This window comes from Syngnathus scovelli, chromosome 9 (assembly GCF_024217435.2).
Source record: "Syngnathus scovelli strain Florida chromosome 9, RoL_Ssco_1.2, whole genome shotgun sequence".
In the NCBI taxonomy this organism is placed as follows: domain Eukaryota; kingdom Metazoa; phylum Chordata; class Actinopteri; order Syngnathiformes; family Syngnathidae; genus Syngnathus; species Syngnathus scovelli.
In genome coordinates, this window is record NC_090855.1 from 6,453,094 (window position 1) to 6,469,071 (window position 15,978).

Below are 15,978 nucleotides of genomic sequence, written 5' to 3' on the forward strand. Positions count from 1 at the left end.
AATTAATCACGTTTTCGGTTGTCCTATGCTTCTAATGTACTAATGTATTACATCCCAAAGAAAAAAAAAAAAAAATCTCACTAACTCACCAAAACACAACAAGCTTTGTGCAGTAGGACATAAAATGGCATTTATCTACACTGTTCCCCAAAAACTTGAAGTAGTGTTCAGTGTGTGTCTATGCATTTAAGATGACATCTATTTGTCTCCAGAAATATAAAGACGTCAAGGGGCGAAAAAAATTCCAGGAAAAAAAGAGGGCACATAAAACTTCAAATGAAAACCAAGAGAAGAAAGAAAAAGTATGCAAGTGAAGTGGCACAGAAATTGGCCTGCTCAGACCAAAGAGACATGCTTTAAGGCTCACATTGGTGACATTCTGCTGGAGAATCACAGTCACATTCATTGGAGCTTGCCACATCGAGTCGATGTGGCCAATCCACGCTGGAGGCCCAGGGAGTTTGGGTCATTGAAGGTTTGGGACAACGTAGCATGACACACACGCACGCACACAACGAGAGAAAAGCCAAGTTGGTTTCCCACAGGGCAGAGCTGAAAGCTACACCATGTTCAGCTGGTACAACATGATGAAAGTGAACTGGAACACATTGTGCTAGGATGGCACTGAAGGGACATCGCCTCGTCGTGATAATTTTTTTTTGAAGCATAAAGTTCTGTATTTGCTTCATTTATTTATTTTTTTGTGAGTATGCTTCACATTGTCAAGTAGAATTACAGGAAATACAGCAACTGTTACCATTTAGGCATTAATTGATTAAACTATGTCAGGTTATGAAGCAACTGTGGAGCTGAGGCAGTTCTGCAATGATACTTGTAGGGTGAAGAAGATGGAATCAGAAGACATACCACGATATATATATATATATATATATATATATATATATATATATATATATATATATATATATATATATATATATATATATATATATATATATACAAGCAACCTTTTTGATTGTTGATCTTTTTATCATAAGCCAGCGCAGAACATCCCTCACCCACATGAATACACTTTGTCAGCCATGTTTTGAGCAATGTTTTGTGTGTGAGGGTCAAAGGCGACCTCTTGACTCAGGGAGTTTATACATGCTAATGAGGTTTGCACTCTAACCTCACAGCTAACTGCATATGGCGTACACACACAGCCCCACCCTTTGTCTTTACGTGGGATCAGGATATTGATCATTGGACCAAGTGACAAAGCGAGAACAAAGTCAGATGACGTCACAAGATGGGATTCTGATGTTTCTGATTTACTTTCAAAAATTCAGAACAATGAGATTTTTAATTTTAGATTAAAATCATCAAGTTGTGGTCATGTTGTTACGGGCAAATCTTAGCAATGGCTATTGTTTGAGGAAAAAATTACACCATTTAATATTAATTTTGAGATAATATTAGACACATTAAAATATTTGTATTTAAACACATACTACATAGTATGTGTTAAAGTTGAAGCTTTGAAAGCTCACTTTTCATAGTGAAACTTCTACATTTGCAAGAAATCAAAGCCTCTTTGTGGGGCTGGCCTTAATCCTTTCTCCGGCATATAAAGGATGTACCTTTAAACTGGCTTTCACTCTTCTGATAACCATGCAAATTGCTGAGAGGTGGGATGCCATTTCATTGACATTGTTTGTTCGAATAACGTGGTGCAGGGGAAAGGTCCAGTCTCAGACATTCCACTGAAGCCCTCCGCTCTGTGAAGTTGCCTGACGAATTGTCACAAGCTTGTTATTTACCATTAGTTTCTTGCATCTCTTCCTTCTGTTGCCCTAACTAATTCAATCTTTTGGGGAGGTAATCTCATTGAATCCCCGCAGGAGGTTTGGGGGATCTTTGCTGCTTTTTTTTCTCTCCATGTCTCTCTACCACTTGTTCTATTTTCAACTTGGTGCGGAACGCTTAGTTCAAAATTTGACAATTTTCTTATTATCTCTAAATAATTATTTGAATTGTCATTTTGAAACATAGCTCAATTTAACTACATGCTCTTTTGTGTATTTTATTTTTTTCCCCTAAATAGATAGGCTACAGTATTTGCAAAATGACAACGGATTTTTTTAGGTTATTTGATATATTTATTATTTCAAAAGTCTGGAAGTGGAAGTACCTTGTTTGACACACATATGACATTATCAAACATAAAACTACTACTATTAGTAGTAGAGGGATATTAACATGAATGATACCGTTCATTGTAAATGTGCAGTACAAAGATCAAGTCAATGATTCCAATAACAATTATTAAATAATAAAATAAAACCATCAGCGCTGTGACCGACTTAGCAAGTATCGGGCTGTATGAGTTTACTCATCAACAGTCCACCCTAAAGGGCATCAATCAGACGTCACATTGTAATAAGATCCAGAAGTGTGCTCAGATCACAGTAGGGCACGACTAACAGCCATATCCCTGTGGTAGCAGTGTGACTAAGAGTTTAATTTGGGAGCAGCCGTCACTTCAAAGGGAGACGTGAGTATTTTCCTGCTTATTTGCACCCCCAATGGGGCTTATCCATTAGAGTATAAGCATGCCTTGGTCTTCTGCTTTTACACTAATGCCACCCCGATTGCCTAATTTCTCACGTCAGCAACTTCTTCTATGCAGAAAGACGATGACAAATTAGGGAACAATTGAACATGATTGTGATGCACGTTTTCTGTGCAGCAGCAGGCAGCCCTTAAGCCACCATGCTTTTTTAAATGCATTTTTCCTCTTCAATTTATGTTTTTTTGTCAGAGTTCATCCCCGGGACACATCAGGAACCATTTGTGATTTGCAGGCAGTAAGCAGTCACTGAGGGAACCTCATGGCCTCCAGCTAATTAAAAACATTTAGACACTCGGAACAAACAGAAGAATCAGTGGTGGTTTGGATTGTTTGACAGGTCATGTGGCTTTGCGCATGTGGGTGTCACACTTTACACTGGACTTATTATTGCTGTAATTAAAATATGACTACTATATGAGGATACAACCACTAGGGATATAAATATTGAATTTTAGATATGTAGATGTGTTTATCAAATGTTTACGTGCACTAAAGCGCAATCTTTTTCAAACTGTCAAACAACAAAAAATTCTATACGTCACAAATTCCAAAATACAAAAAGTTTCAAACTCTCTGTCTTCTTTGAAGTAATACTCAAATAATGTTACAATCCAAAAGAGTATTTTGCTTATTCTGGAGCCATGTCTTTGTTAACATAAACGTATTGTTACAACATATTGGAAATTTGTCACAAGCAAGCATTCACCTTAACTCAAACAAAACAGTCAGCGAAGCAGGTTGTCAACCCGGGTGGCCTCCTTCTGGTTTGTCTCACTTGTGCACAAAAACTTTAACAATGACTAATAACTGACCTAGAGTGTGAGGAGACATTAACACATTCAGTATGTGCTTGAGCATAATGAATTGTGTAAACGATGATGTGAGCAAACCTCTTTAATGGCTTTTCTATGCATTCATGAAAATAACACTGACAGTTAGCAGGATGGCAACATGAGCATGAACATTTATAAATAATCAAGGCATTGTTGTGAGAGGAAGCTATATTAGGACAATAAACACGTGTCAATTGTTCCATTGCTATTATTGACTTCAGACTCAATTATTAAGACCAGTATATGACTGTCAGTTTTTTTTTAAATAACAGCAATAATAGGTGTAGAGACAAATTACATTAATAAAGAGAAGCCAATGATTTGCATAATGTGATTTGATTGATTTTCAATTCTTACCAAATACATAATGTTTTATTTCTTTAAAGTGCACATAGACCTATCAATTTAGCTGTTCCAGATAAATTCACAAAAAGGGCTTTATGTCAGTAAATGAGTTAGCCAAAAGATATACGCAACTATATTACGAAGGAAAGAACGGCGAAGTAGCACGGCGAAGTAGCACGGCGGCCGTGCGGTCTGTCTGTCGTGAACAGCAGCAGCCCAAGTGAGACCACTCAGAGTCCCAGCAGGCTGCGGCTGTCAGGCTCTTCAGAGCCGACAGCATCCCTGATAATACCGCTCTCAAGGTAAACTGTTCTCCATTCCTCCGCTTGAAGAAAAAATCTTTAAAAAATGAATTAAATACCACAACCGTTTTGTATTATAGCTTTTGGTGTGATCACCTCAGCTGCTTTTTGAGAAAAGATCAACAAGGTCAAAAAAAGGTTGCTTGTGTATATATATATATATATATATATATATATATATATATATATATATATATATATATATATATATATATATATATATATATATATATATATATGGAGGTCAACACCTCTGCAAAAACAATGACAGATGCAGAGGCAAGATAGGAATTTGCCATGGCATCCAACTGTCATCAGCATGAGGGAAGCCCTCTGCAGGCATGAGGGGGATTGAGACAAGCAGAAGAAAAAGCCTGCAGAGTTCGTACCAGTGTCTATTTCGCTGCAAAAGAATTTGCCTGGGAGCTCGGCCTGACAGATTAGCCCAGCACGCAGATGGGGCAGTGCATCTGTGAAACAAGAGCTACTTTTATGAGGTACGTAACACAAGCCTGGGGTAGTCACGGCAAGACCAGGTAAGCGATCTCTTGATGAAAGTGAGGGCAGTGCTCCACCTTTCATGTTTCCATAGGTTTTATTTGGAGTGCGCACAGACAGGGCTGTAGACAGAAATGACAGACAATTAAGATTGCACAAAGGAGAGGGAAATTCAGTATCGGGCTACATGACCCCTGCTTTCCAGCAGTATTTCAATGCATATGGCTTCCTTTTGTGATGAAATTCTTGGAGGAAATCTGTGTGAAAGACGGAGAGAGAAGGAAGTGGGAGTAAAGTAGAGCTCAACCAATGGGTAAAACACACACTTCTATACACCTGGCAGCTTCCGCCTAAACCCACCTTCATGCATCAAAGAGCCAAAGCAATGGAGGGATGTGGGGATTAATGTGGAAATAAACCGTCTACATATCAAAGACCAGATAAGCTTATGAAGTTTAATTCATATGTTTTATTCCGTGGACATACGGTCATTTGTGATGATGGCTGGGCTGTCCCACTGGAATGATAGCGTGATGATAACGATCCAGCGCCAACACTTCAACTGAATCCATTTCCGAGGAGGAAGGAACAGGTTTAAGAAATATAAATTAAACTCCCTTCACCGAAAGGAATAAAAGGTAGCGGTACACCCACGAATGTCCACTGACAGGGATTTCTTCATCACAAGAACTGAGACATCTAGTCTGAGCTATAAAGGAATGATGCTCAGACAGTCAGTCGGTGGCAGAAGACAGAATAGAATTTTTGGATGGGTTCACAGAGATGGTTAATGTATTTTATATTTCCAGCAAAATATCAAGGGCGAGCAGGTGAGCTTCCGGGATTTCCGTTCTGCAGACGCCTGATCTTGATCCCCCAGTGAATTCGAATGAGGAAATCGAGTTAGACAGCAGTGTAATTGTGATCTCTTTACGAATATACAAGAACAAAATTCACATAGAGAACAACCCCTTAAAATATTTGATTGTGGATAGAGGGATGCTGAGAGAAGCACTTTGAGCAACCACAAAAAATGTTATTGTTACAATATTAATACAGACAAACATAACATTATGGCCACTAATGACATATGCACAAGTTTTATCACATGAGCCTGGATATTTAATTTGGTTCACACAAGGCTAATAAATGTATGTACAAATAAATTTGAATATAACTTGGGATTTGTTTTTCTTCACAGTACCGTATTTTCCGGACTATAAGTCGCTCCGGAGTATAAGTCGCACCAGCCATAAAATGCCCCAAAAAGTGAAAAAGCCATATATAAGTCGCTCCGGAGTATAAGTCGCATTTTGGGGGGCAATTTATAGGACAAAATCCCACACCAAAAACAGTCATGAAATAGCAACAACAGGCTAAACAATAGCAACAACAGGCTAAACGATAGGTATGCTAATGTGACAAATACAAACAAAGAGCTGAGAACGGGCCTGACGTAACATATAGAGTGATTAAGCACAACTATTACATGAATAACATGTTTATAAAACCATCGGTGTCACTCCAATTCATTAAATAGCAACAACAGGCTAAACAATAGGCATGCTAACGTGACGAACACAAACAAAGAGCTGAGAACGGGCCAAATAATAATAAATAATAATAATAAATATAAGAGGAGCAAAAATAGAGCAAGTGTACATGCAGCAGACAGTGGACTTGGATATGGTGCTTTAAAGTGTTAATTGCTTTATTTGATGTTTTCTCTATTTTTTATGTTTTGAATATGTTCAAGATAAAGATATAAAAGCATGTGAAGTGATCAACTATACTAAAATTAACATGGGAAGTGGTCAACTATACTTGTAAGTAAGTGATGTCTTAATGATCAAGTAAAAATTTGTGGAAAAAAAACATATATAAGTCGCTCCTGAGTATAAGTCGCCCCCCCACCCAAACTATGAAAAAAAGCGCGACTTATAGTCCGGAAATTACGGTATATACGTATATTGTTTTCCATTTATGGTCTCTGTCAATCTCATTGGCTTAATTAAATCACACAGGATCTTTAATATTTCCTTCTGAGCCAGTTAATCAGCGTAAATTCTTACAACCCTGCAGCAACGCGGGGCTTCGATTCAAATAACATCATTAGGCACCGAAAGGGAAATTGTAGACAGTATTTCTTATCCTCTGAGTTTTCAAAACAAATAATACTTGAACACGAGGATCGTTAAAAACTGAATACAAAAATGAGGATGAGAGATTATATAAAAGAAAAAAAAATCAGGAGAATTTACACCATATCGATATGAGCATTAACAGCATACAGATGGAGATAGCTCCTGTCCTATCGGGTGAAGTTATTAATGGACGCAACTGTTCTGCCAATCCGTTAATCGCAACCGTGCTGAACCGCATCGTATATCACTCATCCTCACACACGCAGCCAGCAAGCTAACCAATCAGTCAGGCCGCCGAACACAGTGGCAACCAGCCAAACACCAAATGAACCAGCTCATCGGGCTGCAAGGAATCAGCCAGTCAAAGAGTCATTCAGCCACTTGCCTGTCCACTGTCATCAAGGGTGACAAAGTCAACCGACTCGTCAGCAATTCTGTCTGCCAGGCCAAACTATTCACACTTAATCCTTGGAGGAAAAAAAATATACAGCATGCAATCTGTACACCATAAACACAATGTGACACTCGATTTATCACCACATTCTTGGCTTTGCAGCTGATATACTGAACCCCACAGTGGCCGAAATTTCACCTCCACCCATTGCCATTAACATCCCCCTCTTTTGCTTACCAAAATACTTTCTTACAATTGCTGAATCTGTTAGTGATAATAAGTAGTGTCTGAGCTCTTGTCAAAGCAAAACTAAATCTCTCTAATGTACTACCAAGTCTTGATATATGGCATAGAACACTTGTATTAACATTGTTTCAATTTGGTAGCTAGATGAATTGTACATCCAAAATGGGTGTGGGCGGTGTTATTTTCTTGTTCTCATCAAGTTCCTAATGATTTTTAGGATGAAGCAACATAAAAACTCACTCACTTTTGACTCCATGGAGTGAGTGATTCTACATTTACCAAATGTAAGAAGGCATACACTTATGATGTTCCGGTTCTTGTATTACAATACAAACACAAATTGTTTAGGAAGACACCAGCAATAATGTGTTTTGGACGTCAAAGGACTCAGTCTTAGAGGAAACCAAGCCCCCAGTTTTGCATTGTTCAAGTTGAAACCCCAGTCAATAAATTTTAGATGGAGGTTACAGTTATGTGAGAACCTGGTGTCACATCCAAACCTAGTCACAAAACAGATTGTGAACACATGGTAGACATTCCGAGCTCTGGAATTTGTCTTGTGTGAGAAATAAAATGCTACTTAATCAATTATTTGATAGTGTTTCCAAAATGGGAATGGAATCTTTGCCAGTTCTTTAAATTGTATTGTTGTATATAATTATTCCATTTAATTGGGCCTTTTGACAATGACATTGCATTCTAACTTTAACTGGAATTTGGCCAGTCTCCTGTGGTGACATTTTCCAGCGGCATCTGGTCTATGAAAAAAAGACCTGAAGTTCAAACGCAGAGGTCAATGTGACAATGAATGCATTATTTAGGTTTAGAACAACGAATAATAATTTAGATCAGTTGAGTTACTGTGGTACAATTGCATTTAATATCGTGTGACTCCATCTGTTGTATACAATGAAAGATTTCTGCATTAAAGCATGCCCAGATGTCAGCAATTTTCCCAAAAGCAAAACTTCTGTTCCAGATTTTGATCACAGATGAAAAAAACAAGAACAAATAAAAGCACAACATGTAAGAAATCACAATGGTGAATAGGGAATTACAGCAACAAATAACAAAACAAGACAACAAATAACATGTGGCAACAAATCACAAATTAGATTAGCACAAACACAGCAATTCTGCATCATTAAAACTTCTAAGGCAAAAGGGCCAACAGTCTTGGGCACAAAGGGTTGTAAAGCAGCTAAAATGTCATAAGTGGCAAGTCAAAGGAGTTTTGACTGATTGAAATACTGTCAAGTGAGTAAGTCCATATGAAACTTTTCCAAACATATCCAACTCATTTGCGTGCAGCCAGAACAGTCTGCTAAGGTCCTTCTAAGCACAATTGTGTTTTCTTCAAAACACACATGTTCCCCAGCGATTTGCAAGGGATAGCACAAAAGGCCTTGTTGTGAATTGTAAAAAGATCTGTGAGAAATTGCCCAACCAGGAAATATTTTTCCCAGTGTCTTACCTACAAATTCCCGTAGGACCAACGCGGCACTTTTGGCACTCTTTTGTGGCACCTTGGGGGAAGTAGACAGGGATTTGGTGCCATCTTGCAGCATTTAAAGGTTTTTCAGAGAGCACAGAAATGGTGAAGAGATTGCTTTTATAGTAAAAAGGTGAAACCTCAAGCAGCTAATATGTGGTGAACATTGGTAAATTTGGTGCAATTCTCTAGGGTAGTGGTCCACAATTGTGTTTGTACCATGGACCGGTTTTACACGAAGACATATTTTGAGGGACTCTCGTAGCCGCTGCACAGTAAGATCGAGATGCACACTAAGCTTGCCACCTTGTCGATGGCCCCTCTGAACTCAGGCACTGTCACTGCCTTTTAAGTTTGCAGGACAGTTTCTTATGTAGCCCACGCTCATGGCTAAGCTCAAGTGAACTGGCAAAGGAATTAATCACTTCCTGAAGTGATTCCGTTCAATACGTTTATTAAAAACATGTGTTTGTTGCTTCCTTTTCCCACAAAAACAAAATGCAAATGCTTATTAAAGAAATGCCCAGTGGCCCACTTGAACGTGGTGCACTTTATATTTTAAGTACACCTGTGTACCACTTATGTGCACCCTTGGATATAAAGTTATTTAACTTGTGATGGGGACAATACCAACGCCCACGACAATTGCCAACGCCACCTCATGTCCAGTCCTGACTAAATGCTCTCCAATGTATCTGGCCAGTATCATGGTAATAACAGGAAATACAATTGTCCCATTTTTGTCAATCAATCTTGACCGCATCACACTCAGCTTATCCACCCTACTTTTTGCATCCACACGAAAGAGGGGAATGGATTCCTGTGAAAAAAGCTGGTCACATCCATCAGTCTGTCAGTAGCAGACAGTGACAGAGAGAGGATTAAGCAGTTTGCTGACCCCAGAGCTTCCAACAAGATCTCCATTGACATAGTCGAAATTCACCACTTAGATTTGGTAACTGCTTCCTCTGAAGCATGAAAATATGACCGAGTAGACATTCCGTCTTGAATACAAATAATGGGATGATGAGAAACTGAAGCTACAAAGAAAATGTTAAGGTACTTGCCTCACCTGGGTCTGTAACGTCTGCTTAAGACACATTGCAGAAGACCCATTTGTGGCGTCAGTCTGCATCTTGATGTCCAAAATATACCTTGTTGACCCAAGATTTGTTTCCCACAATGTCATTTGAGAGCAGCAGGGATTGAGTATCACCGTGCTGTTGATGTGACAAATATAGCGTCGAGCCTTGAGAACGTAGCATAAAGGTCAGCCAGTGTACAGCCGATAAGACTAGATATACTCTAGACCATCAAAGTGCTTTCTGCATGGTAATGTGTTACCAAAGTGGTAGGCTAGCTAATTCTAAGCTCTTCTTTTCGCCTCTGTGAAAACAAACACTTGAGATGTGATACTACTATATTAGACATTGTATGTTTATTCAACAATTTTAAGGGTCTGGAGGTCAGTACTTGTTTGAATGACCTCTGCTTATCTCATCCCAAAAGAATATGATGGCGACCAAGTCAGTTAATATAAAGCAATATACTTTTTAACCTAAACGTCTTCATGGTCATTGACTGGGTACTATAGTATAGGAATTAACACACCAAATATGAATGGTACTATAATTGTAAACCCACCAAAATGAGAAAAAACTAATAAAAATTAAACTGCAATGCTTTGCGGTTTCATAAATGCATAAAATAACATAAGTGTGTCAGTTGATTGTGAGGAAAAGGTGAACAGAATTTATGGCAATAAATTCCAGGAAGGAAATTAGTTAAGAATTATAATATTTGTCACCATAAGCCAAGAAAGACTGTCTGATACAAAAGTGGTAAGTAAAGTAATACTTTTTTGGGGGGAAAAAAGAAGGCTCTCTGTATCATTTCAGTGGAATGGTACAGTCGGGTTCTCCTCTCATTTATTTCTCATCCAGTTTGTTTGTAGACATGATGAGATGGTCACCTGGCCCAGAGGATTAGAATGGTCGCCTGTTTACATTCTGCCCACAGCTTTTGAAATGATTCAATTTCCCTAATCTTGTTTAGCTTTAGAGTATGTGGCTTTGAGGCAATATGGCATCCTTTTTAAATGGAAGCTCCTTTGAGGACATTTGCATATCTAAATTTTGTACTGAAATTCATAACTGCTTCTGCTTTGCAGCCCTCTGAAAACCCAAACTGGAAGCATTGCTGGCTCAACCTGGAGGCGTAATACGTGTTTGATGTGTAGAGATAGTCACCTGCTTTTTCCTCCTACTGCTGTTTCTGAGGAATGCAGAACTCTCTTGATGTTAATGGGATAGTCTGCTATACAATCCACATCATCATAGGAGCGAAAACTGCTGAATTAATTCCTCACAAAATAGATAACATAAATATTGTTCACATTTCTATTTACATCCTGTAAAGACACATTTGTCAAGTTAAATCCATGTGTCTTGCTTTCTTGTTGTCCTCTACATCCCTATAGTGGGCATTTCTTTGCTGGATGAGCATTATTATTCTAAAAGATTCCCAGTAAACAATACATTCTTGATTATTTTTAATCAAATGACCTCCGTTCTTAATTAGATTGAAAGAAGAAAAACAAACACGTATACATCTCCTATGCTGGGTTGTACACAGCCTGGCTCACTGCAATTACCTGCAACAGTTAACGTGCACTGATCTGTAAAATATATGTTGAACTGCTGAGAGGTTTTCCATTCCAAGTGGTCCCCAATGGCTTGAGTGTTAAGTCCTTATGGCACAATGATGCAGAAGACATTTGTTCCTCAGACTTAGCCAGCAGGGAAGCACAGACTAAATGGAAGCAGATTTTGTCATCGTTTTTGCAACTGCTTGATCTACAAAAAGCAGGTTCGACTTTGGAATATTTTATGACATTTCTAATAAATGTAATTCAGGATATGCCAAAAATCACAGGTTTGTATTTTTGTCAATCATCTTATCTTTTGAAATAATTGACTTAAAAAAAGTATCACTTCAAACATCTTTGTGATAACAACCTTGTTAATATTCTAAAATGATGTGCGAAGAGTGTAAACACATTTTTATCTGTGGAACTTTAGCGCCACTATTCACATCACACGATATGATTATTGTTTCAAAAGCTTGAAAATATGTCAAGGAAAAAAAAGATTAATCTTTCCAATCCCCAAAGACCATCTTGATCCGAGCAAGAAGATGCTCAGTGTGACTTGAGAGAAAAAAAATATATATTAAAAAGGAACAAATCATTTCTCTTTTGCTGTAAGATATCTGTGATAAAGCAAAATGTCAGCAAAAATACTAAAGCTGTATGTCAGGAAAGCCGGTTGACAGACAGGGGGGGAAGAGGTAGAAATGTTCTATCATGTCCGACAAGGTGTTCTTTTTGAGATTTAAAGATCACCACACAACTTTAAACATGTTTGTCACTTTTTACCCAGACTCAGGTAACTATCATGGTCTTCACAAGAACTTTATCAGCTCAGTCTCAAGGTAGGGGAGGAGGGTGGTTAGTCCATTCCATTTATCTTAGCCAGGTTCCCTTCAAAGGCAACAAATAAATTACAGTGTACATTTGATACAAATTGATTTCTTAACTCAAATAACAATGTTGTCCCCGCGGTCAGGGCCATATGTCACTCAGTCACCAGTCTGAGTGAAAGCCTCAAACTGTCTCTGTGATAGAAATAGGGCCGACACATCTCCACCAAGGAATGCTAATCACGCAGGCCTGGCCTGGTCCTTTGTGGGCAGGCCATGATAAGGAAAATCAGTTCCCCCTCCTGTCAGACAGTTGGGCCTGCACCCCGATCACTGTCTGGAAGGAAACAAGACATGGGACGGGAATTTACTATCCCAGGCGTTATGTCGTTTCGTTGTACCTAATCGTAGAAGACTAAAGGTGAGATGGTGAAAAAGGTGGGAACAATGATGAATGGCAGGAAAAGGATGAACTACCGGGAGCCATGGATTGGACAGACAAGAAATAAGTTCTAATTTTAGTGAAGAGGAGAAGCAATAACCAGAAAAATGAAAAACTCCTGGATGTACACTGCAGTTCTGTGGGTTCACTGGGCAATGAGACAGAGCTGGAGAAAACTCCAGTGAATATCTTGAGACGATCTTATCAGCCACTGCGAGAGAGAAATGAGATATTGGCAGGAGCTGTTGAGTGCTCTCTCAGATGAGCAGGTTAATAGGGTTGGAAGGCAGGCCACAGGCTAATTGGATTTACTGTGGCTTGATAAACAGTGGAAAGCCTTTTTTCCCCCCAGCCTAAAATACAGGTCGACTTCACACTCCTAAAACCTACTTCTGTTGCTACACCGTGCTACAACCTCAACAAGCTTCAAGAGAGGAAGGGAGTGCAGGATAAAGACTTAACCCATCGTCTCTCTCCCTTATTCCCAAAAGGCTAGATGAGGAGGGTCTAGTGTGTGCATGTGTATCCATCTATAGGTGGTGCATGTGTGAAAGGGAGACACAGTTTGCCATCAACTGATTTTAATCGAATACCTTTTAACCTGTCTGACCTCTAAGAGTAATCACACAAGTCTAGATCATGCAGCTTCTCTCTCGGTCACCATTTGAGGGAGGGGTACGGGACCTCACTATGCTAAGATCAAATGTTGGTTTCCCAACAGCACCATTCTAGTCTTAGATTAAAACTGGTCTTGTGAAGTCACCGCCAGATGGAATTCCAACCTCTCCAAAATAATTTTCAAGGTGGCAAAAAAATGTTATGTTATTTAAATCGAGTTTAAATTTTCTTATGTTTGTAGAATACACATAGTTTCTTATTAGTTTGTAAATTACACACACAAACACACACATGGGAGTCCTCATGTCTCCCAGCATGCATACTCTGTTGAAGTCCAATTTACTACATAGACCACGGTGGCATGGGGGTCTCTGACCTCATATTGCACAAGTTAGTTCAGCAGCTAGTGTTGGGTTGGACTGAGATTTATGTGGCGGAATTATTTGCACGAAGTATTCATTTGAAATGTGAGTGCAAGGAAGAAAGTGTGTCCACTAAAATATATGCACAAGGCATGAAAAATATTGAGGAGAAAGCGACAAACATTAAATATTTTTCTTTTTTTTTCCAGCAATGTACCCAATGTGAAAGACCCTGGGGTGTCGCAATGTCCTCATTTACATAGAAAGCCCAAACTGGTGGATAACTCCTCTGCATGCTTGGGAAAAGCCAGATTGGCTTAGTTACTGTGAACCCCACACAAGACAAACCCAAGAAAAAATGTTTAGAAATAAGGGTGGGGGGGTGGTGGGGGCTTCACAGCCTCTGGATATCCATTGGCAAAAGAGAAACATCAAGGCCGTAGCCAGCTTTGAAAGCAGAAACTAAAACTGTGATTGATGTGGAAACGAATGCCGAACGTCAACTGTTGGACAGACTGCATTTGGTAAAAGTTCACAAATTTGCAGATAAGCTTCGATGTAAACTCAGACCGAACCAGCCAAAAGCATGATAAATGCCTTCGAGGACCGACAGGCTTCGGTACGTTTGTAAAGTCCGTTTTGGAAGGGATGTCTGCGCATAGTTTGCATGAGATGAACAAGGTCAATCATACAGAAACAGTGTCTCAGAGGCATATTGGAAAAACAGCTTTTAGTTTGCCTCAAGGTCCCTTCAACTTAAATTCACTATTTACACTGTTAAAGAGAGATGGACAGAAAGAAAAATAATCAAAGCATGAAAAAGAGAATGGTAGGCTTCCCCCCCCTCCCATCTCTATCTGAACTACAATGGGTGATGACAGGGTTGGAGGGGGCCTTTGGCATGGGTTATCTCACAGACTGAATTCATCAGCCCTTATAACTTCAGCTTGCCCATAAAGAATTTATGAATCTGTGGATAATAATCTGCTGCATCCTTTTCCTGTAGAAGAAAGAACAACTGATGTCTGTTAAACAGCCCAAAGGCACTGACCTCTCCCATCTGATGGCTACAGAAGAGAAACACACACATACACACTAGGTGCTATGTCAGATTGTGTACACACACCAGAGGCAGAAATAAAATAAATAAATACCTTCATGTATTAGCCTTCCGACATCCTGGACATATTGTATTTGAAATGCTAACTCGTGCCAGCATCACTTTTATACTAAAAGAAAGCAGTGGGCCGGGCAGTGTGTGCGTGTATGCGTGAGTGTGTGTGCGTGTGCATGTGTGTGTGTGTTAGCTCAATATCTTTATTTATTTTTTTCTGCAGATTGAAATCATTTGGGTTTAGCAGCACAAGATGACTGTGATAGTTCCAGGTATTTACATCTGGATCTGATACACAACTTATAATAATTTATGACAGAACGTCATGTTTTAATGAATGATAGTAACATTTTGTAATGGTGGAAGGTTTTTGAAAACCATCCAAACAATTTGGTTTGATTCATCTGCGTTCTGTCCGTCAGCTATTTCAGGATTTTTGTTGTGATATTTATTGGTGTCAGCAAACCTTGTTTCACCAACCTAATCATATGTATGTTTTTCTGACTAAATACATTTTATTGGGCATCTTTTATACGGAATAATGATTGAAAAAAAAAAATCTCCTTTAAAGTGTTAACGTGTTATCCGGAGGGGTGCACACTTCCCGGCTGGTGACAACACATTCCCTGTCTTTTTTATACCATGGATTTCAGTGACATTCACATGTCATGGGGAAATTCCATGCTCCATAATTTACAGCCAGCTTCAGAATTCAATGAAACATGCCTCTTTGGTGTGTGTGCCCACTCATTCCCCAGTTATATGCGGTACGTGTGTCAGAAGTCTGGACATGGGAATGTGTGTAGATGAAAAATGTGCAAAACCTGGTGTGTAGAAAAAGACCAATGCAATGATATAATTTAAATGCTCTTTCAAATTCCATCTAACATTGCACTATTTTTTTTCCCTGCAATAGAAACTCAACATTTTCAATTCCTGTCCCATTTTAATTCTGTTGATTAGTGTTGAGTTTCCTGAGTTAAGTAAGTATATGTATAGTGGAGCCTCTGCTGACCTAACATGATGGTGATCACATGAATGACTCTCACTTATAATAGTGCTTCACATCACTTACCACTACATTATTTGATTGATGTTGTGGCTGATGTGCCAATTTCTGGTGGACACTTGCG

The 15,978-nt window shown here is 39.0% G+C and overlaps 1 protein-coding gene and 1 long non-coding RNA gene across 2 annotated transcripts in view; one reads left to right on the forward strand and one right to left on the reverse strand.

Moving 5' to 3' along the window:
• Window positions 1–15,978, reverse strand: part of irx2a (iroquois homeobox 2a) — a 209,656-nt gene that overhangs the window by 110,066 nt on the left and 83,612 nt on the right. The window lies entirely within an intron of this gene.
• Window positions 2,401–3,604, forward strand: LOC125974768 (uncharacterized). Its single transcript, XR_007483721.1, has 2 exons — window positions 2,401–2,497; window positions 2,765–3,604. It is a non-coding gene; the product is annotated as an uncharacterized lncRNA (long non-coding RNA).